Source organism: Balaenoptera borealis (assembly GCF_965194805.1).
Source record: "Balaenoptera borealis genome assembly, chromosome: 6".
Lineage (NCBI taxonomy): Eukaryota > Metazoa > Chordata > Mammalia > Artiodactyla > Balaenopteridae > Balaenoptera > Balaenoptera borealis.
The window spans coordinates 113034012-113056637 of record NC_138863.1 but is presented as its reverse complement, the minus strand read 5'-3'; the positions used below and the strand labels follow the sequence as shown (position 1 = coordinate 113056637).

Genomic DNA, 22626 nt, shown 5'->3' with positions numbered 1-22626 from the left:
TTATTTTAAATTCCTCAATTTACTTTTGGTGCCACCATTACCTTTTTGAAGTTGTATGTACAAGCCCTTCTGCTATATCATGATATCTGTATTCCCAAGACATCTCCAACTGCGAAATCACACACTAAAAATAACAGAACTTAGGAGAAAAATAGGGTCAGACCAGTCCACTTCAAATCTAAACACTCTGAACCACAGCCCTTATAAAAAATAACACTCCTAATAAAAATTGCAGCAGGGTTGAAAAAGACACATTTAGAACCTAAAAAGTAAATACTATAATAACTACATAACTTCACCTTTAAAAAAGTCAAATCAGTATGCTTGTGCAGGAGGGGAGGTTAGGATGATTTGAGGCTACTTCCATTTCACGGAGCTCGGTAAGATGCCCAGTGATGGAAGAGACCCCCACGGGAGCACTTCCCAGACAGAGCCCACGGCCGCCCTGAGCCAGGAGGGAGAACAGGTGTGGTGCGCAGTCCTCGGTCCCTCTGTGGCTTATTGCATGCAGTTGAGTGAGTTTCTTTTGCATTCAGCTGCTGTTACTGATTCTACAGAATATTAATGTGCTGGGGAAAAAATCGCGTATGCGCCAAAGCCACTAAAGTGCTCTGTTCGCATCATTCCCTAGTTTCCCCCCATGTAGGAGCTCATTAATATTGAAGAAACATGCATTTTAGCAGAACTGACTGTACTTCCTCCTTTAGACTCTCTCACTTCTTATCTTTCTCCAAATAATGTTACGTATTAAACAGCAGTATGGGCGGGAGAATCTGAATCCCAATAACTGGCCAAAAACACAAGTGGATATCCAATGAGCATTAACAATTTCAGGTCAGCATTTATGTCAAGACAGCGTGTATATATTGCAGTATATATTAAATGCGAAGAGAATGAAGAATAAAAGGGTGACTGGAAGGTTATTAAAGCCCTTCACTTCCGGCTCCCAACTGGAGAAATTCTCAGCTGCTGATTGAGTGGCATGTTCAGTTCACATGGGCTCCATCATTTGCAAATGTACATCCAACAAACTGGGAATGGAGGACAATATTGTTTTTTATTCCACCAAAATTTAAGGTGATGAGGTAAGCTTCAAAGACCAAATTCTAGACATACGTCTATAATTTTTTTAAAGACACATACAAGGTTGGGTATTTATAAATATATATCAACACATGTATAGGGCATGACCATAAGAAAATGAAAAACCCTTAACGATATAACACTAGAGAAAGATAATAAACCCACTGGAGTTGAAGAATATTGAGCATTCTCAGGAGGAAGAAGAAATACAGAAAATTAGACTTTGATAAATGTTGTTAAAAGAAAGATAACTCTAGCATTTTTTGCTCAGGGCATATAAAATGAGGTCATTTGGTCCTACTAGAGAAAATGTGGAGCAGCTTAGCAGAAGCTGTGCTAAGCGACAGCAGTCTCGTGGAAGGTGAGATAAGGTATAAGTAGCACCTTGTTAATCAGCCAGAATCACATCGCAGTAAACACTTGGGAACATTGTAGTATGCTGGCAGAAATCCTCAAAAGGGTGTCAGAGCAAAAAATTGATGCAAAGTAAAATAATGGGTTATTTCTTTTTTCTTTTTTTTTTTTTAATGTTTGAGGTGACCAAATTCATTTTTTTTTAATAAATTTATTTATTTTATTCATTTATTTTTGGCTGTGTTGGGTCTCGTTGCTGCGTGTGGGCTTTCTCTAATTGAGGCAAGAGGGGGCTGCTCTTCATTGTGGTGTGCAGGCTTCTCATTGCAGTGGCTTCTCTTGTTGAGGAGCACGGGCTCTAGGCGTGCGGGCTTCAGTAGTTGTGGCTCACAGCCTCTAAAGCGCAAGCTCAGTAGTTGTGGCACATGGGCTCAGTAGTTGTGGCTCATGGGCTCTAGAGCGCAGGCTCAGTAGTTGTGGCACACAGGCTTAGCTGCTTCGCAGCATGTGGAATCTTCCCAGACCAGGGCTCGAACCCGTGTCCCCTGCACTGGCAGGCGGATTCTTAACTACTGCACCACCGGGGAAGCCCAATAATGGGTTATTTCTAAGTGTCCAGAATTAGCTTGTGGTGGACTATAGAGAGACAGTTAAGTGTCAGGGTATGAGCAGCTGTCAGAGGTAAAATGTGAAATGTTTGAACAAGCCATTGATGGAAAATGAGAAAGGGAAGAATGACCTCAGCGGTGTTAGAAGAAATGCCATTCAAATGAGTAACTGCATAGATAAAATGTTGGCTTTAAAGTTTCGCCAGGTTGGAATGTTGCAATGGGTGGGTGTATTAACTAAATTTGGAACTGCATTCAAATGTGAATATTAGATTATACACACACCAAAAAAAATAATTTCTCAAACAAATTAAGGGTTTTGTTTTTCTCTGATTTAAGTGAGACAGGCAACTCAGGGCTGTTTTAGTGGCCTGTCATCTGGAATCCAGGCTGTTTTTGTCCTTCTACTCAGCCATCTTAGTAATGGCACCTGTCCTCAAAGTTACCTCTTGATCCAGTATGGATGCTGGAGCTCCAGCCTCAGGTCTTCAACCCACTTAGGATGCAAGAGGGAAGGATAGAGAGGGTACATCTCTGGTGAGGTAGCCCTCTTTAAAGAGTTCTCTTGAAAGTTGTACCCAGTCTTGACCTACCCCAGTTGCTAAGGAGACTGGAAAACGTGACCTTTTATCTGGAACTATTGCTGCCCTAAATAAAAGTGGAGTTCTGTTCATAAGCAGGAAGAGTGTAACCACCAGCTCTTTCTGCCACAGAGGAGATATATGCTGCACTATTCTTTGTATTAAATGAAGGGTAGGGAGGATGCCCAGGAAATATGCCTGTGTGGGACATCTCCGGATAAACAAAAGTTGGGGTAAAGATAAAAATAAAGAACGAAAAAATGTTATCACAGTAGGAGTATGTCAAAGATCACTTGGCCAGATAAAAGATATGTATGATATATTCTCTTTACTAAATAAGCTGGCACAGACACTACCTTTCATAGAGCCATGGTGAAGAGCTTTTTTCCAATCCTGATTCTGCCATGTCATTTACTAGATGACCTTAGACAGGTGTCTTGATCTCTCTAAGCCTCAGTTTGTCCATCTGTAAGGTGGCAGCAGCAGTCCCTCCCTCCTAAGGTGGTCGTGAGGATTAACTGAAAAGCTGCATAAAGAATCCCAGTACAGGCAGAGCCCAGCACACGGGGCACCACGCCCACTAACGTGGCTGCGAGAAGTCCCATTCAGCTGAGAACAGAGCAGCTGGCAAGCTCTTGTCACCTCATGCTGGCGGGCGAGGAGGTATCACACTCATCCTGACCCAGTCCTGAATAACTCGGAGGAGTTGTTTGGTGAAAGAGAATGAGAAGGGGCAGGAATATTGGGAGGAAGGAGCCCTCTCGTAGCCACAGAGAGTTGAGTGTTCAGTGTGTACCCGAGAGCTTCAAAGCCAGAAGAAAAAATATGTCTATGAGTGGAAGACTATGCCTGCAAACCCCCAAGGGAAAATGACTGATTAGGTGATTGTTGAGGAATCAGGATACTTCCCATATGTACAATTAATTCTGTGATTACGGCAATCCCAGTGATGAGAAATTAGGAAACACCAAAATCGTTACCTTGACTTCATGGGGGTCAGAGCCTTGGATTTTGGAAGGATGCACAAAAGATGAAAAAAAGAGAGGCAAAGAACTAAAATTGTAGTAAGTTTAGAGGAGTCTAAACCTCAAAAGTTGCCACCTCTTCCCCCAAAAGTCAAGGACAGCAAAAGAGAGTGTTTGAACACTTCAGAGTGTTTGAAAGCTTTTCACAAAATAAAACATAGTGACTCATGTATAGTTACCATGGAAAATATCTAATAAAAGAACACTACAATGAGCCCCCATGTACCCCTCACCCAGCTTCACCAATTATCAACTCATGGCCAGTCACGTTTCATCTTTATCCCCCATCCCCAGATTATTTTGAAGCAAATCCAAGACATCTTCTTATTTCATCCCTAAGTATTTCAGTGTGTACTTCCAAAATATAAGGACGCAAAACAATTTAACCACAATACCATTATTGCACCTAAAAATAATTACTAGTAAGTTCTTAACCTTGAATACACAGTGTGCAGATTTCTTAGATTAGTCTCATAATTTTTTCATTTTATTCAGTCAGGATGCAAATAAGATCCTCACATTGTGATTGGGTATGTTCCTCAACTCTCTTTTAATGGAAGTTTATTTGTTGAAGAAACCAGGTTATTTATCCTGCAGAGTTTCCCACAGTCTGAATTTTACTAATCGCATACCTATGGTGTGATTTGCCATGTTTCTCTCCCTACTTTATTTTCTGAAATTGGTAGATAAGATATTCCAGTTTGATCAAATTCAGGTTTGACTTTTTGCAAGGCTACTTTGGAGGTGTGGTTGGGGGTTACCATCAGGAGGTACAGAAGTCTGGTTATCTTGCTTTTCTAGATGTTCTCAACCATTAAAAATCATTGCCTAGATCCATTAGTTCATCGGTGCTTGCAGTGGTGATATTCTAATTAAGTGTCTTTACAAACTCAATTTAAATATATTGGATGTTTTTCAGTCTGTCGAAGTTATTCCTACTGATATTATATTTACTTCTAAAATTAGCCGATTTAAATTTCATAAATGCTAAGTTTGGGAACATCTGGAAACTCATCTAAGGAAAGAGACCTGGATAACATCTGCACTCAGCTGGCCCCCTCTGCCTTTTCCAGATTCGCTCCTTTTTTAAAGGAAAGCTTTCTCACTTTACAGTTTTTAAGTGGAGTTAAGCCTCAGCCCCTCTGCTGTCTCCATATGCTTTGCCAGCTGAACTTTCAGACCTACCAGCTAGACAGGTTCCCTGGTGATTAATGTTTTTCCTAGAGACCCAGAGGCCCGCAGTGGTGCACATATGGTATCTAATGGTGAGTAACTGAGTTAATGGTGTGTGAAGGTGACCTGAATAAATATGAAATGAGAACTAATGTGGAATATGGCAAGCTGCTCCTATAATAAATTTGGAATGTTTTTGCATAGGTGGGTATTAGGTAACTCTCTTGTAGAGAAGCTGTGTAGCCCTGAGCTCAGAAATTCTGTCAAGGACACAGGAGATCAAATGCCTTCTCTTTTGAACCTTTTTTTTTTTTTTTTAAGAAATTCACGTTCTTTTTTTATTTATTTATTTATGACTGTGTTGAGTCTTCATTTCTGTGCGAGGTCTTTCTCTAGTTGCGGCAAGTGGGGACCACTCCTCATCGCGGTGCGCGGGCCTCTCACCATCGCGGCCTCTCTTGTTGCGGAGCACAGGCTCACAGGCTCCAGACGCGCAGGCTCAGTAATTGTGGCTCACGGGCCCAGTTGCTCCGTGGCATGTGGGATCTTCCCAGACCAGGGCTCGAACCCGTGTCCCCTGCATTGGCAGGCAGATTCTCAACCACTGCGCCACCAGGGAAGCCCTGAACCTTTTTAATGAGGACACTCGCTTTCCCTTTTTCACATTCTGTTGGAATTTGGAAGATCACGTCATTCTCCTTTTACACTTCTTCTTTCTAAACTGAGAATTGCAAATGACCAAGATAGACGAGGCACTGGTGTGGCTTATCAGTTTATTTCCAACCCTTCCTTCTAGGAAAAATAGATGCCAGTAGAATTTGACATGCCCACTTTATTTCGCTGTGAGCAAGTAGTTTATTTGCAAGCATCTGTTTAGGGCTGGATTGCTACCTGGCTTTCAATTTGCTTTTGATTGTTACAGCCATGTCAATGAAAAATAATTTGAGCATGACCTCCCCCCAAATCTACGGTTATTAATTTATTGATAAAAATGAACAATACTATAATAATGTTACGTACATTCTAAAAACCTTGAAAACTACAAACAAATATTTTCTCATTTTTTTCTTACATCCCCTGGATCTCCTTGTGCATCCCACTTTGGGGTGCACTTCATCAGTTAGGTTAGGCACTGTATGAGGTTCCAGTGAAGCAGTGGTACCCTCCAGACAAGCCACACACCAAAAGCAAAATTCACCTTCACCTAATTTGTAAAATCAGGAAATACAGAAAGAAATTATTTTAGTTATTTTCAACATAAAAGTTTCTGTTGTTTTCAGAAGTGAAATTTTATTTTGAATCACATGGCAGGGCCCCATATCCATTTCAAAGGTGGGACTTCTCGAAGGACTTGAATCTGACCCTGTTTCCACTAGTATCTGCAGGAAAGAGTGTGACGATCACCAAGGATAAAGTTAAGTCACGATAAGTATTCTAGCATATGAAAACTCAATCACACACCCCCCTCCCAAAAAATCTAGCATAGTGGTCACTGATTTTTGCTAAAATAGTCAATGCAGAGTTCCTTTTTTTAAAAATTTTTATTTTATAGTTGATTAACAATGTGGTGTTAGTTTCAGGTGTACAGCAAAGTACAGCAAAGTGATTCAGTTATACATATACATGTATCTATTCTTTTTCCAATTCTTTCCCCATTTAGGTTATTACAGAATACTGAGCAGAGTTGCCTGTGCTATACAGTAGGTCCTTGTCATTAAATTATTTGGGGGCCAGGTCTCCCCTGAAGTGGGCCACTTCCCATCTCTACACGGTTTGTTTTGCTGGATAAACATCTCTTATTCAGTATCGGTTTTGCCAGTTCTCAGACTTGTGCTTCTCTTTGTCCTGTTTCAAACCCCAGAGGTCTTTGCTTTTTGGACTCCTGACTGTTTCATTTAGCAGATACCTACTGAGCAACTTCTGATGCTGTTGATCTACACTGGTGCTCAGAGACATATATGACTAGCTCCTTGCCTTCCCCGGAAACTGGGAATCAAGTTGGGGACGTAGACACACCATGCCCTCAAGCACTGTTTAAGGAGGTGGGACACAATATAGGGGAAAGGATGAGGGTCTGTGGGCTGGGAGACACAGTAAGTACCAGGAGAGTGGGGGAGGCAGGTGGTGCCATTAGTGATCTGCTTGAGGAAAGTGTCAAAAAGAAGGTACCATTTGAGCGCATCTGAGCCATGGGCTCAGGATGGAGGAAAGGCTTGATAAGGTTGAGAAGTCCTAAGAAAAATCCCAACCCTGGCACGGCTGTTTGTTTGCTGTTTGAGTCACTTGTCCACATCATCTCATGTAACTTTTTTGGGCCTCTCTGGAAGGGCAGGTTATCACCTGAAGAATCCAGGTTCAAGTGGGTGAAACCACTTGCCCAGGAGCACACAGCCGGTAAATGGTAGGGCCCAGGCTGAAACCCAGGCCTCCTGACCCCGGCTCTCTCACCCTTTTCCCTGTGCCTCCCTAGGGCAGGTCATGGTGAGTGTCGGTTTGGGGGCAGAGCTTCAGAACTCGCATGGTGCCTGGGAAATGTGTGAGGGGTCGGGGAAGAGGTGTGGACTGAGTGGGAGAGAGGAGGGTACACAAAGCGAGAAGGAGAGTTTCCAAAGTGATGGACAAGCTTGAGACCTTAGCTTTATATTCCCAGTGTATTTTAATTGTTTCTGTTTTCAAACTCTTCTAAATTGGACACTTTAGCTGTTTTTCTTTTCTAAATGTATTTATTTGCAGCATTTTAGATTCAAATGTGTGTGATTAGGCTGATCCCTTTTATTTTGCAAACTTCATGTTTTCAGAAAGTCAGGAATGAAGGGAAGAAATTTCAAGAGATGTGATTTATTTCAAGGAGAGGGAAGAAGGGTATTTTTAGCTTCCCTCTTAAAATCGGTCCTTCACTTAAACACCAATGGTTAGCTGTCCTTCGAAGGGAACATTCTCTGCTGTGCCAAAATCAGAATCTTAATCTGGACTTCCCTGGTGGCGCAGTGGTTAAGAATCCGCCTGCCAATGCAGGGGACACGAGTTCGAGCCCTGATCCGGGAAGATCCCACATGCCACGGAGCAACTAAGCCCGTGCGCCACAACTACTGAGCCTGCACTCTACAGCCTGCAAGTCACAACTACTGAGCCCACGTGCAACAACTACTGAAGCCCGTGCACCGCAACAAGAGAAGCCACTGCAATGAGAAGCCCGGTCACCGCAGTGAAGAGTAGCCCCCGCTCGCCGCAACTAGAGAAAGCCCGCACGCAGCAACAAAGACCCAACGCAGCCATACATACATTTATTTAGTTATTTAAAAAAAAAGAAAAAAAACTTAGTAGGTGCAGACAGGTTATGCCTGGCATTGGGAAGGTGGTTCTTGGTTTGATTGGAGCAGGGCAAGGAAAGAGCCCAAGAGAGGAGAGTCCTGGGTTTTAAATGGCCTGGTTTATCACATGTCAGGTTCCAGCCTTTACAACAAAGATGCGTTGACACTTGCTGTTCAGAGGGGAGAGATTATGCACATTATTACCAAAGGACACATCCATCATCATGAAGTCGTGGGTATTAATGCATATAGCACTGGGCTGAGTGCCTCGGAGAGGAAATTTAACAAGCACAGCCCTTGTGCAGTAGAGCTGAAGCCTGGAAATTCAAAACAGCAGTGGAAGCAAGCCTGCAAGGGCCCACCTGGAGGTGGGATCCCCTCAGTCAGGGGCCCAGCATTGAGGACAACAGACCCGTTGGCGAGTGAAGGATCTCTTCTATTCCACAGGGGGGCCTCGCACCCTCCAGGGTCAGCAGTGGGCCCTCTCTCTGCCGGGACGAAGCGCTGGGTGTTATTTCAGAGGCCCGCAGAGAGTGGGGTGCGTGATTGTGTGTGCGTGTGTGTCGGATAATGTGGTGGGAATTTTGACCCCATCACGTAATAATAAAGGAGTCCCATTTGTTTCTGCGGATGCTCCTGTGAGATAATAGGGCAGGTTTGCTCCTCCCTTATTTTACGGGCAAGAAAACTGAAGCTTGGCCACTGGCCCAAAGGTCCCACAAGAAGTTACAGAGCTGGATACAAATCCAGATTGCTTCATTCTTGACCCCAAAGTGCCTACTAAATTTTACACAAATGTGGATGGGTCCCCAAAAGGGGCCAAATAACTTCAGATCAGTGCGGGGGCTCTTCACAGGCAATTACCAATTCCCTCCTGTCCATACTCTAAGTGATGAAGCAGGGCTGGAACGGGTGGCCCAAGTCTGCCATCCATTCTGGGAGACGGGGCTTATGCCGAGTGCCAACTGCTGGTAAGAGCCCCCAAGCGTAAGGATCTTCAAAAAGCCCTCAGCCTTTTTGAAGCGGTGCTGTTCACCCGACATGTAACTGGTCCAACGATGAAAGAGCTTGTTGGCACATTAAATTATATCTTATTCGGAGATGTCTCCCTCCTGTGCAGACTTTGCAGTCAAGATCTGGGACAGCACCAGCGGGCACATTTGTGACCTGCCTAATCTGTTTGGCTTTCCCAGTATTCCCAAAGAGGTGCTTTTGATTATTCATTAAGGCTCCGAAGAGAAGAATACCTCCAAATACTACCGTAGAATCAAATCGTTTTATTAATTCTCCGGTAATCAGTGAAACACTAAAGGAAACTTTTCTTCAGTCCCAGACTGTGTGTTGCTGTTTCTCTACAACACGGTGGCCTGGTCTTGTGGGTTTTTTTTTTGTTTTTTGTTTTTTTTTCATTTAATTAATTTATTTATGGCTGTGTTGGGTCCTCGTTTCTGTGCGAGGGCTTTCTCTAGTTGTGGCAAGTGGGGGCCACTCTTCATCATGGTGCGCGGGCCTCTCACCACCGCGGCCTCACTTGTTGAGGACCACATGCTCCAGACGCGCAGGCTCAGCAACTGTGGCTCACGGGCCTAGTTGCTCCGTGGCATGTGGGATCTTCCCAGACCAGGGCTCGAACCCGTGTCCCCTGCATCGGCAGGCAGACTCTCAACCACTGCGCCACCAGGGAAGACCGGTCTTGTGGTTTTTGTTATTCAGAATTAAATTAATGGAGCCAGTCTTGCAGCTCCCCCGACCTGACCCCCATGTTTGCAAGGTCCAAGGAGAAGCATGTGCGTATTCAGTGTAGCCTAAATCGTGTCCTTGTGTGATTCAGCAAACGCAAGCTTCCCTTTCTCATTCCAATGTGGGAGAGGCTAGCAGGAAAGTGAGGTATGTGGGAAACCGTCCCTCTTTAGAACGAAGGATGGAGGTGTGCACTGTCCCGTAGATCTGGCTCATATACAGTTTCTCTTCCTGGTTTCCCAACAAAATAGGGCTGTCTCTGTTTATCCCACCTCCCAGATTTCTCCATGGTCGCTGCATTGAAATGTACCCTTCAGGGTGGCCAAATGTGATTTTGGAGACAGGTGTTATCCTTTTTTTTTTTTTTTTTTTTCCTGGCTGTAAGGAAATTACATGTGGAAAAGTGAGAAACTGCAGGAGAGCAATTCCCTTTCATCCTGCCTGCATCCAGGTCAGGTGTGTGTTCTGCCAGCCACCTCGTGTGTGCTTGTTCGTACATCTTGCTTCATGTGAAAGAAACTTTTTGAAATTAATAAAAAGTGTTTCTGGATAAACTATGAGTAAAGATAGATGGACAGATACAGCTGCACTGTCCAGTAACATGACTATATGAAAGGCCCTGATTTTGGTGGAGTCAGTGACAGATCCACAGAAGCTGACACTTGAAAACAGAAAATGTCATGTTGTTTTTCGTTACTGAGAGAGACCGAAAGAGAGAGACATTTTTCCCCTTCTTGTAGGAAAAAAAATATATTAAGTGATTAAAAAGTATTAATCTAACAGTTTTTGGTTTTCATGCAGTCATGTTTTTGTTCCTTATTGACATGATTGTGTAGTTTTTATATACAAAGTTCAGAAAAGAAAATATTCACAGTCTGTGTTTCTTTTCTGTTATTATTATTTATTTCGTTTTGTCGTTATTGCTGAAAATAATCTTTGATCCAAAGGAGCGGGTATTAACAAATGATCCCCTACAGCTGTCAGGTGGCCCAGGTGCACCTTGGGTTTGCAGCTGGAGACCAGCCTCGGTCTGATTCTTTGGGGGAGGGGGAGGGGGAGAGTGAGTTATTGGAGAGGTGACCCCACCTGGAGACAAGGGGTCTGCCTTTTGGAACCCCTGACAGTTAGTCATTGCCCTCTTCAGTAGAGGGCCGCTCTCTGGAAAGGGGTCAGATGTGAGATTAACGATTAGTGCTAAACGTCCAGGGACGGTGAGCTGGTGGGAAAGGGGACCTGAGCGGCTGTCAGCAGCCACTACGCCTCCTTTCCTTTGCAGACGAATGGGTGTTGCCCTTGGGAGAGCAGAGAGGCAGGTGCTTTCAGTCATAAATTTAAAAATCTTGCAACTCTTGGGCTCAAAGGACCTTCAAATCATCGGGCCCCTCATTTTACAAGGGAGGAATTTGAAGTTGCAGAAGATAAAGTAGGTTGTCCAGGGTTCTCTGGGTCATTCCAGAAGAACTAAAGCTTATACCCAGATGTCTTGCCTCGCAACACTTCACTCTGAATAGCCTTGCACAGCCCCACCCAAGACTTCCCGTTGGATAACTTGAGAAGTTCACAACGGAGAAGTCCAGGCGGCAGGGAGGAAGGTCACGTGTGGCGTTTGCAGTTGACAGCTGCCGCAGGGTGAAGGTGCGGTTGGTGAGGACGCTTTCCATCCCTGGACTTTGGCAAAGTGAGAGAACACTGAGGGAAAATGTTTGCCCACCTCCTTTTTCTCATGACTCACCAACCCAGCACCTACCTCTTCCCTCTATCTGCACTTCCCCTGCTCAGAAGCGCTTTGCCCTGTGCCTCTCGCCTTTCTGTGTTCCTGCCGTCTGATAAAGGGAGGGAAGAGAGTGATCTTGAGTCCTCTGGCCGTGGCCTTGCCACCAGTGTGCTTGGTGGAATGACAGTGTGACCCTTCCTCACCGCTCCGTGTCCCCACCTGCAGCACAAGGCCCTCTACCGCACGCTTCTTGCAGGCGTCGGTTTCCAAAGTTCAGTCGTCCGCACCAAATCGTGACTTCGGTTGTATCCGTACCCCACCTGGACTAATTAACTGAATATTTTATTTTATTATTATTTTTAATTTTTTTATAAATTTATTTATTTTATTTATTTATTTTTGGCTGCGTTGGGTCTTCGTTGCTGCGCGTGGGCTTCCTCTAGTTGCGGCGAGCGGGGGCTGCTCTTCGTTGTGGTGCACGGGCTTCTCATTGCCGTGGCTTCTCTTGTTGCGGAGCACGGGCTCTAGGCACGCGGGCTTCAGTAGTTGTGGCACGCGGGCGCTAGAGCGCAGGCTTCAGTAGTTGTGGCTCATGGGCTTAGTTGCTCCGCGGCATGTGGGAACTTCCCGGACCAGGGCTCGAACCCGTGTCCCCTGCATTGGCAGGCAAATTCTTAACCACTGCACCACCAGGGAAGCCCTAACTGAATATTTTAAATGAACTCACTTTTAAAATAATTACTTTAGCTTTGTCCTAAGTGATTATTATCTATGAAATCACATGGATATGTTACTTAGGTTTTTCTAAACCACATATATATTTACAACTGTTAAAATTAAACATTTTTATCCATATTTCACCTAAAATCACCTTATATATGTAACCATTAAGTTGAAAGCGTGAGACCCCATAAAATACAAGCAAGAAAAACTCTTCTCCCTTGAACTGTACAGTCTTTTCTGCCCCTTGGATCCAATTTTGGCGGGTCCTTGTAACTCTCAAATAATAAAAAACCTTTCTGTTACTTTTAGTCCCAAGAACAATCCAAGTGCAGTAATGGAAGTATCCACTTTAGTTTAATACTTGAAACTCTGAACAGCATTTCAAGTTAAGCTCCTTCCCTCCTGCCTCTAAGTGCAGCTTCGCCTGGGAAACCTGAAGGGGAGGTGGCAGGTGTGGCATCTTTGTTTCTCCAACTTGTAGGGCACCTTCTCACCCTCCCCACCGTCTTCCTACCCCCCAAACCAGCTGCTGGTGTTCTCCCAACAGGTACAGTGGGGAGAGGGCCGATGTGGGGAGAGGGCAGGTAAGCTCTTACTGGCACCGTCCGGTATGAATGCTACCTATTCCCAGCAGGTGTCTGATGCTGGACCTTCTCTCTGGCAGGACCATTGTGGGTCCTTGGGGTCCCCCCTCTTCCCACAGATCACTCATCCACAGTAATATGTTCCCTTATCACAGGCGATGCCACCTCAGACTGGTCGAGTGGCTTCCTCTTGGCACCAATTTCCGGTAGCCCACACTCCCTATGGCCCCTTGCACAGAGCCCTTCCCAGTAGGACTTAGTCTGTTGCCCTTCTGTGGGGTCCACACCTGCACCAAGAGAAACCGGCATCCATTCCTTTGAGAAATTCTGGGAGCTCTGGGAGATGCCAAAGCAGGCCCTGCTCACGATTCCTCCTTCAGGACATCCTGTTGACCCCAGGCTCCACCCATGAGGCATTGCAGGGCTCAGGTCTGGCACTGATCTGTGTGCCTCAGAAATTCCCGAGAGTGCACGTGAAGCTCTGCAAGTGGTCCCCTAGAGGCCCTTCTTACCTGGTTAGGTAGCAGAGGGGAACAGCCCACAGCTCCCCCAGGACGGCCTCCCTCCTTCCCTCTTGGGGTGTGGGGACGTGGGCTGGCTGCTCACTTTGGGGGGCACTTGGTACCCATGTTTGATTGCTGGCCTCTGGGGCCTTGGTATAAGGGGCGAAGCAAGCCCATATGCACACTGCCCCACCTTCCACGGGGGTCCTGCTGCTCTGCCGAGGTGGTGCCCAGCCCCAGTGTTCCAGAAGCCGTTCCCTGGAGACACACAGGACACTCCTGCACAGCGGCCAGGCCGCCTTTGCCATCAGACAGCATCTGATTGCGGAGCGCGGGCCAAAGCCCATCAGAATATCATCTCCTCCACTTTGTCAGGAGTGGATGAGTCTCTCGGGTCAAGTCCGTTCCATCCACAAGTCGCTGACCCTGTGGAGGTTCTATAGAAAATGCAGCTTCCGATTTGCCAGGCAACCTCTTGGTTTTCTAACCTTCCATCGTGACAGCTCTCTCTTTGTCACGGGACAGTCTGTTTCTGTGATTACTGCCCAGACGGACTGATTAGCGGAGCTCCTGAAAGAGCCTGGTTACACATTTAGGCCGCAGTGGTCTGTTTTCAACCTTTCAGCCTGTTTTCTGAGCACAGTCGCGTAGTCGGGGGTGGGGGGGGCTTTGTGGCTTTCAGGCTGGAGCAGAGTGAGGGGTAACATTATCCCTAAGTGACTGAGTCTGCATTGGTGAGGAGACAAGCCAGCTTTACAATTTGAAGACCTCCTGCCCGTCACAAAGCAGAAAGGAGGTCGTGTCAAAGAGCTTCTTGTTTTTACAAACTGGCTGGCACATCCCCAGGGCCCTTTAAAAGGCATTCGTTAAGTAGCAGAAAGCTCCAGTGCTAAGGCAGAGAGATCCCGGAAACCTGCAAGTGCTGGGAACGGGGAAGCATACTAACTCACCAACTGGTTCTGAGGGCAGGATCTGGAGGGGGGGCGCTGGGCGGTGACTCGAAGGCTATGGCCCCCCCGGACTCATCGCTAGGTTGTCCCATTTGATGGCTCAGGGCAGTATTAGCACTCTGTGTTTTAAACTGAGAGTATGTATTTCAACAGTTTTTACATACATTTCATTATTCCCATTTCTAGCCCAGCACAGATAGTCAGTGTCTAGTAGAACTAGGAAGTGATATTATCCCCTGTTTGTAGATCCATCAAGTTGCAAAAACAGGGCTGATGGCTCTTTCCACATTACTCATGTATTTAGCCTCAGAAATCTCCCAGTTTCTTTATTTAGGCCAGAGACCAAAATCTTCACCTGACCAGACAGTGGAGAATAATAAGTCAAGGCTCTTGAAGATTCTTTCCTTTTCACTCACTCTGTTCTTTTGTCCTCCGTCCCAAACACAAAGGTAGGTAGGCTCTAGAACCACTCCTCTCATACTTGAGGGCAGCCTTACATACGACTAACTATTCACCCACTGCTCTAGATGAGTTGTAATTTATACCAGGTGAGATCCAGTCAAGAATAAGTATCTATTTAAAATAGATAACCAACAAGGCCCTCCTGTATAGCACAGGGACCTCTGCTCAGTATTCTGTAATAACCTACATGGGAAAAGAATTTGAAAAAGAATAGATACATGTATATGTATAACTGAATCACTTTGCTTACACCTGAAACTAACACAACATTGTAAATCAACTATAGTCCAATATAAAATAAAAAATCTTCTAAAAAAGAGTAAGTGTGGAGCCCAATCCAGCAAAAAGAAGTAGAGTCCCTTCTTTTTATTGCCCGTGGGCCCGTAGCTGGACTGCCGGCCAGGCTGGAGATGAGAGCAAGTTTCCTCTTGTTGTTATTCCCCCTGTAATTATTAAGCACCATCTTGTCTCCTAGAGAGGTAAGGATTTAGGGGGAGGAGGAGTGAGGGGTGGGTAGGCTTTAAGAATCTTAGCTTCCTGGAGTCTTCCAGAGCCCTACGAGGCCTGAGTGGGACAGAGCAAGGACCCACACACACCCACCTTAACCTTGGGAGGTTACTTGAAATAAATGAGCCAAGGACTGCAAAGACTTGAAATTATTCTGTAATGTAAATTGTTTCTGCTTCACTGCTGAAATTCACAGAGATTTGCATTTTAGAACTTGACTTCTAATCTTGGAATAAAAGAATTTCTCATCTTTGTTGAATTTTCGACTTCAGGAGCAGGCAGGTGAGGTAGTTTCTTTTTGTCTGTCTCTTGCTCCCTCCCTTTCTTTGACCTCACAACTCAAGAGAGAACCTTATACTTGGTAGCTCTGTTGAAAGGAAGATGAATCAACCATGAAATACATCTTTTAAGGTTTGCAACTCTCTTTTTATTTTATTTTGATTCAAATACATCCTTAGGTGAAGTCACGGGCCTTAAGCTCACTTGCTGGGAGCAGGTTTTGACGTAGAAGAACTTGGCTCCTGAAACAGGGTGGGAAGGTGGGCGGGGCGACAGTAGGTGGGAGGAGCTGGGCCGTGCCTGAGACATCTTTTCCTGTAAGTGCCTTGTTGTTCGTGCGCCCTCTTAGTCTTCTTCATGCAGCCAGTGTGGGTTTACCGAGCACCTGCTCTGTGCCAGTTCTCTGCGGTCACAGAACCTACAGTGTCCTGACCTGCAGAAGTTCACAGTCCCATTGCGTGGACACATAGACTGACAGCACAGCCCAAAGGGGCCAAGCAGGAAGATACCAAGGGTACACAGGAGGTGGTAGCTAACTTCCCCTGGGTGAGCCCAGGAATGCTGACTTGTAAAGGATGAGGGGGAAGGAGTCCATTTAGGAGAGAAAAGGAAGGAGGAAAAAAGGGCGTCTCAGGGGAAGACGATGCGATGGCAGGCCAGACACGTGCGAGAGAGCAGGAGAGGTTCGGGAATATGGAGTAAGTTGTAGGGGGACCTGAAGCAAAGGAGGAGAGGGCATGGCCGGAGGTGAAGCTGGAGAGCCTGTAGAAGCCCATGGTTGTGAAGATCCTCATGTGTGCCGTTGGGGAGGTGGTCTCTCATTGCCATGAGGAGCCTTTGAAAACTTTTATAGAGGGGAACTAAATCTTCAGTTTTGGAAACTGTGGCACTGGGGAGGGTGGATTGAAGGACTGAGATCCTAGAAATCGTGTCTTAGCCCAGAGCTTCTAGAAAGGGGGCCTGAGACAAAGACTGATATATTACTACTTGTTGGGGAAGGAGGTGCAAGCCCAGGCCTGTAAGGATGAAGGGAAGGGGCCAGGAGAAGTACCAGATGGATGCAGGCTGGCTCCTGCTTCACCAGAAGCCACACAGACACAGCAGCACGGGCGCTGGGCACCCTGGACCCCCTGGAAGGTTTGCAAGGAGGGACTGACTCTACCTTGGCATAGTCTGTAGAAGAGAGAAAAGAGCCTCCCTCCCGTTTCCTGCTTCTCTTTGGCCCTGGTTCACGTCACAGGGAACTGGCGTCCCATACATCTGGGGTGCTGTTTGGGGATGGAGGTCCCCCCCAACCCATGCCCCTCATCCCTGGTGTAGCTTCTTCCCAGTCTGACAGCGGAGGGGAACCTGGCTTGTGTGAACACCAGCTGAGAAAGAGAAAGAAGAGCAGGCAGTCCGGGGAATCTGAGAAGGCTCGTAAGGGGTGTCACCATTCAGACAAGAAGCGCTGCTCAGAGACAAGGACAGCGGTCCAAGCAGGAGGGGATGGATGCCAGAGTGAATGGAGGAGGCTGGAGTAGAGAAAGATGTACAAGATCTTCATTCTGTAGAGTCAACAAGCCCAGCCCCAGCCTTTCAGGGAGATACATCACAGTAGCAATCAGTAAGGGCTTCCGTGGCTAGTGTGGGGTGAGGCATACTCTATGGCCTTGTGGTTTCCTAAAGAAAATATATGATTCATCATTGTGTATTCATTCATAAAGTCATGGAATAAACCAATTCCTGTATTTGCCAGGGAAGAAGAGGAAGCTACTATGAAAATGGTTAAAAATCCATGATGCTCAAAATAAAGAATCTGATCACAAGTGTACTTGTCAGGATTCTTTCTGCTGAAATGGCAGAAGCCCAGCTTTCCCATTGATTGGGGGACTCTCAGAACCCAGGGAAGGGCAGGCATGCCCTGGGCAGAGATGTAACTGGAACAGTGGACCAATACCCTGCTGGGACATGCACCCTCTCACACTTGACCTTCTCTTTGTGACGACTTTCTTTTTCTCTGTCTGGAGCCTGACCTTCATGCAATGGGACTGATGCTGGCTTCGGCAGCCTGGTTACCCACTCACTGCTTTGGCTCTGGAGAGGGATTGGCTCTTCACACCCATTCAGCCCTTCCTGGGAAGGACGCCCACTGGCTTAGCACTTACCAGGCGCTCTCCATGGACCAACTAACTCTGTGCAGGGCAGCAGAATTATTATCTTTTAAATGGGAGGCCACAAGGTGCCAGCCATGTGGATGAGGGGAAAGAGGGTCCAGGAGAAGGGAGGTGCATATCTGCCATGGGGAGCAAGGGTGTTGATGGGAAGGAAAGTACATAATGTCCACTGCAACCCAAAGCTCAGAACGCTACCATTCGCCAAAGAGCCTTCCTGTACCCCTAATTCACCAGCTGGGAAAGAAAAGGGCTCCAGATTGTGCGGTTCTGCCTTCTACCTCTCCCCCTGCTAAGGACTCAAGCGAGTGTTGCTTTAGATTGAATTGTTTTCCTAAAGCTCTCCATTCAAGCTCTGAATATCTTACGACCAGTTCTGCAAACAAAGCTGCCGCCAGCTACACACTGAAAGCCCTGCTCCTTGGCCCCAGCATGTTCTCTCCTTTTCCGTAGCATCTTCCCATCCCCTGCCTCCTAATGAGTGTAGGTAGATTTAAATGAGTTTAGGTAGATTGAAATTGTAATCAGTTTGATGGGTTGTATTTAATGGGAATTTAAATTGCAGTGAAGACCGAGAGCATTGAGGGGCTGCAGGCTGCTAGCTGGGACCTTTTGGAGGCACATCTCACCCCCGAGACAGGGGTGGTGGCATGCTGCGGCGTGGTGACTCCCTGCAGGCCCTTTTGGACTGTGTCTCAACAAGTGTGTAGGTGATGGGGTTTATGGTGGAGACGATTTTCTCTGACCTTGGTCTCTTAAGTCAGAGGAGGAAAGCTTTCTGGAGAGTGATATTGATCCAGTTCTTGGATCAGTGGGACCCCCAGTTCCGGGGTGTCACCTTGACCGTGGGCCTGGATGTCCAAAATCAGGAGGGGAAGGGTCCCTTTTGCACACACACCCCTCCCACTGGGGGCCTTCCCGTGGGTGGGGAAAGGCAGGCCAGGACCATGATTAATTTACAAAACTGCAGCGCCTTCTTTCTTTTTTTTTTTTTTTCTTAATTTTTATTTTATATTGGAGTATAGTTGATTCACAATGTTGTGATAGTTTCAGGTGTACAGCAAAGTGATTCAGCTATACATATACATATATCTATTCTTTTTCAGATTCTTTTCCCATATAGGTTATTACAGAATATTGAGTAGAGTTTCCTGTGCTATGTAGTAAGTCCTTGTTGGTTATCTATTTTATATATAGTAGTGTGTATATGTTAATCCCAAACTCCTAATTTATCCTTATTTCTTAAACACAAAAGATAGCATTTTCCGTTCAGGAGAGACGGAGATCCTTTGAACCTCTTCTTGGCAAAAACTAGGTCCTTCAGTGAGATGGCAGTGGTGCAAGCTTTGGTGTCATACTGCTGGTTTCTGTTCTTTCTTGATTGCATGTATTTTAATTTTTCTATTTTAATTGTGAAGTATATCAAATATGCCCACCACCCAGATGTGTAGATGTTCATATTGTCCAGTAGTTTTCTTAAGAGAAAAATGATATAGTTCAAATATCATTAAAGCTCCATCCACCTCCCCAAACCCGCCCTTCCCTCCTCAGTGATCAATAGCTGGAAGTTTGTATCTGTCATCTCCATGCATATTTTTGTAGTTAACTCCAAATGCCCATATGTAAAAATATTGTTGATATGTATATCACTGACTACTCCTGCTTTGCATGGTTAAAAAATGACATCGAGCCATACAGATTCTTCTGCAATCCGTCCCAGCACCACTGCTCACTTGTAGAAACCACGGACTCGTTGCATCACCTTTTTGAGCTGCAGGCAGATTGTTAAGCTCTGGTTGTGTTCATCCTGGCACAGTCCAAGTGAGCGAGGATCAAAGCCTGGACAGGAGGAGACAATTTGATATTACGGAGGCAGAATCAGCAGGGCTTTGTGACTAATTTGATGTGTGGAATGCCAAGTGTGATTCTGGTACCTGGCTAGGAGACGAATGCCAATCCCTGAGATCGGGAGCCTGGGGGTAGGGTTTCTGGTCTGGGAAAGTAAGGCACTGAATGACCTGTTAAGGCGTGGGAGTGTCCGTGGCAACCCAGGAGGGGAGGTTCGGGAGGCAGTTGGATTTTGGGAAATTCAGGCAGTGGTTTGGAGCTGGCGATGCCTCTTTGGGTTCCCTTCGCATCCGGTGAGCATTCACTTTGGGAAGGAAGGGGGCGGCTCACCCTGGGGAATCGCCCTGGCCAGATTTCTTCAGAATTCTGACAAGTGGCAACGAGAGACCTGAGGTGGGATCACTTCATTGTCATATCATCTTGAAAGGTTAGGGTTATATCTGAAACATTTCTTTTTCCCTCTAATAACCTGTTGTGATTTCCTCCTCCATGAAATTACAGAAATCCTCTCTGAAGGGAATTTCTGCTTTCAGACTTTACCGTGCCTTCTTGTTAATAAGTTCATAGACTTTATCAGCCTTGGCATATACTTCTTTCTCTTTGCCTGAACTTGCCCCCTTGTTAAACTTCAAGGAGCCCCAACCTTTTCTGGGATGGATGGCAGGACATGTGTCTTCCCAGGCGTTTGGTGTGGGAATCCTAACCTCGAGTTTGTCTGCAGTGAGTATTCATCTCCAGGTTAGGACCTGGGTGATCATTCACTGTTCTCCTTTGTCGCTCACTGCGGACCTGGTTCAGGGGCTGTTGGTCCATCCTGACTAGTGAGCAGCTGGTTTTTCACAGGGAAATGTCTCTATTTGCTTTATTAAAGAAAAGATGCCTGCCCCCACCCCCGTCCCTGCCAAAAGCCCTGCATGACATCCTGACAGGCCTCCCTTTAGATGGGAGGGATCCACCCAGAGTAGCCCAAACAAAAGAGTTGGGGAGGAGAGGGGGAAGTTTGGGCATCTGCTATTATTCTAAGGATCCAGACAGACTAGGGCCAATGGGGTGGGACCCAGAAGCACCTCTGGGCCCTGCTTTTCTCTCCTGTCTCTCTGCTTTCCTTTCTCAGTCTCTCCTCTCTTCCTCTCCCTTCGTCCTCCACCTTTTACCTTTCTTTCCATCGCCTCTTCTAACTCTCTCCTCCCCCTCCCTCCCCCCTCATCAGTCTGTCTCCCCCTCCCCCATCTTTCTCTCTCCCTCCTCTTTCCCCCTCCCCCTCCTCTTCCCCCTCCCCCTCCTCTCCCCCTCCCATCCTCTCCCCTCCCATCCTCTCCCCTCCCCCTCCTCCTTCCCCTCCTCCTTCCCCTCCTCTTCCCCCTCCCCCTCCTCTTTCCCCCTCCCCCTCCTCTTTCCCCCTCCCCTCCTCTCTCCCCCCTCCCCTCCTCTCTCCCCCTCCCCCTCCTCTTCCCCCCTCCCCTCCTCTTTCCCCCCTCCGCCTTTCTCTCTCCTCCTCCCCCTTGCTCTCACCCTCTCCCTCCACCTCCCCCCTCCTTCTCCCCTCCTCCCTCCCCACCCCTGCGCTCTTTCTATCACACTCACAGGGGGAATGTCTAGGTCGCAGTCACTCCAGGTCCCTCTTATTACCCATTATGCATTTTTGTCTCCCCCTCCTCCTTTCAGCTCTTACCTGGTTCTCTTCTCACCCCACCCGCAAGACTGGCATCTGACTTCCCCAGAACTTGCATCTGGTCCGTAACTGCTCGGACTCCAACACTGCATGACCTTTTTGCTCCAAAACCCCAGCCGTCTGTCAGTCATCTCTCTGTGAGCAGGATTCTGAGCTCCTGAGAGAGGGTCTGACTAGCTCAGCTCATTGTCCTGAGCCCGGCCACACTGTCCCAGGCTGCCGGCCAGCTTGGGGATGGGTCCCCCTCAGGTCAGACACACCCTGGGCCGGTCAGGAGTGGCAAGGGGTGGGCAGGGTTACAGAAGCCCTTGCCTACCTACCAGGGGCTGGGGTGGAGGTAGAGCCCCTGAGAAGGGGGTTTGTGGGCTCAGGAGTAATCAGGTCCCTCTAGCACAAAAACTGTGTCATAGACCCCCTCCAATTAACTCACACCAGGAAGATGATCCTAAATTTGGCTCAAGCTGAATGGGAGTCATGGTTTATAAACTGTTCCTAGTCACCTCTGCACGAATGGAAGGGTATACATCTCTGAGGTAATGAATTTAGCATCTTCCAGCCACGCCAAACGTGGCATGAAATTAGACTTTAAGTCGGAATGTTCATTTTATTCACACAGTAGGGTGCAGGGGTGGACTTGATTGATTCCAAACAAAAGAAAATCATTCAGTGCATAAAATGGAGACTGTGGACTGTACTGGTTTTCCAGTCATGAAGACTTTGGATACAGGACTTGAAACATGTATCCCCCAAAGTTGAGTGCTTTGTAATATTCTCACCTGCGAGATGTAGGCAGAGGGTAGACCCTGAACCGGGCTCGGGATGCCTGGAGCTGCCCTACCAGGTCAGAGTAAGGGCCCCGCGCCCCCGGGGTGTTGCTGCCCCTCCTCTCTTCGGAGCCAGCTTCCCCATCATGTGCTCTGCAGCTGCTGATGCCACACCCGCGTGTCCCTTGCGGTCTTAAGTCACAAAACCGGCGATTATTACACTTCCCTGGAGTGTGTGAAAACAGGCTTCAAATGGGCAAAACCCTGTCCCACTTTTATACAACTGGAAAACATTACAGAACTTGAATCTTTCAAATGTCCAAAAATAAAAAACCCCAAAAGACAACCCACAAAATCCAGCTTGTGTGACTTAGTCACACGGAAACGTGAAGAGGAAGGGAAAGGGAGCTTGCTTCCTCCTTGCAGGTGGTTTTGATTTAGAAAATGTGCCTCGAAATTCAGTACCTACCAACACAGAGGAGAGGTTTTGTTTTGCTTCTAAGAAAAGTAAAACTACTCTTGAATGTTTTCAGGGCTCATCAGAGTTTCCATTTAACATTTTTTCCACTTTTGTCTACCTGGATATTCTCAT

At 46.6% G+C, this 22626-nt stretch overlaps 1 protein-coding gene across 9 annotated transcripts in view; it reads left to right on the top strand.

The window, feature by feature from the left end:
• Positions 1-22626, top strand: part of MGAT5 (alpha-1,6-mannosylglycoprotein 6-beta-N-acetylglucosaminyltransferase) — a 368150-nt gene that overhangs the window by 295592 nt on the left and 49932 nt on the right. The window lies entirely within an intron of this gene.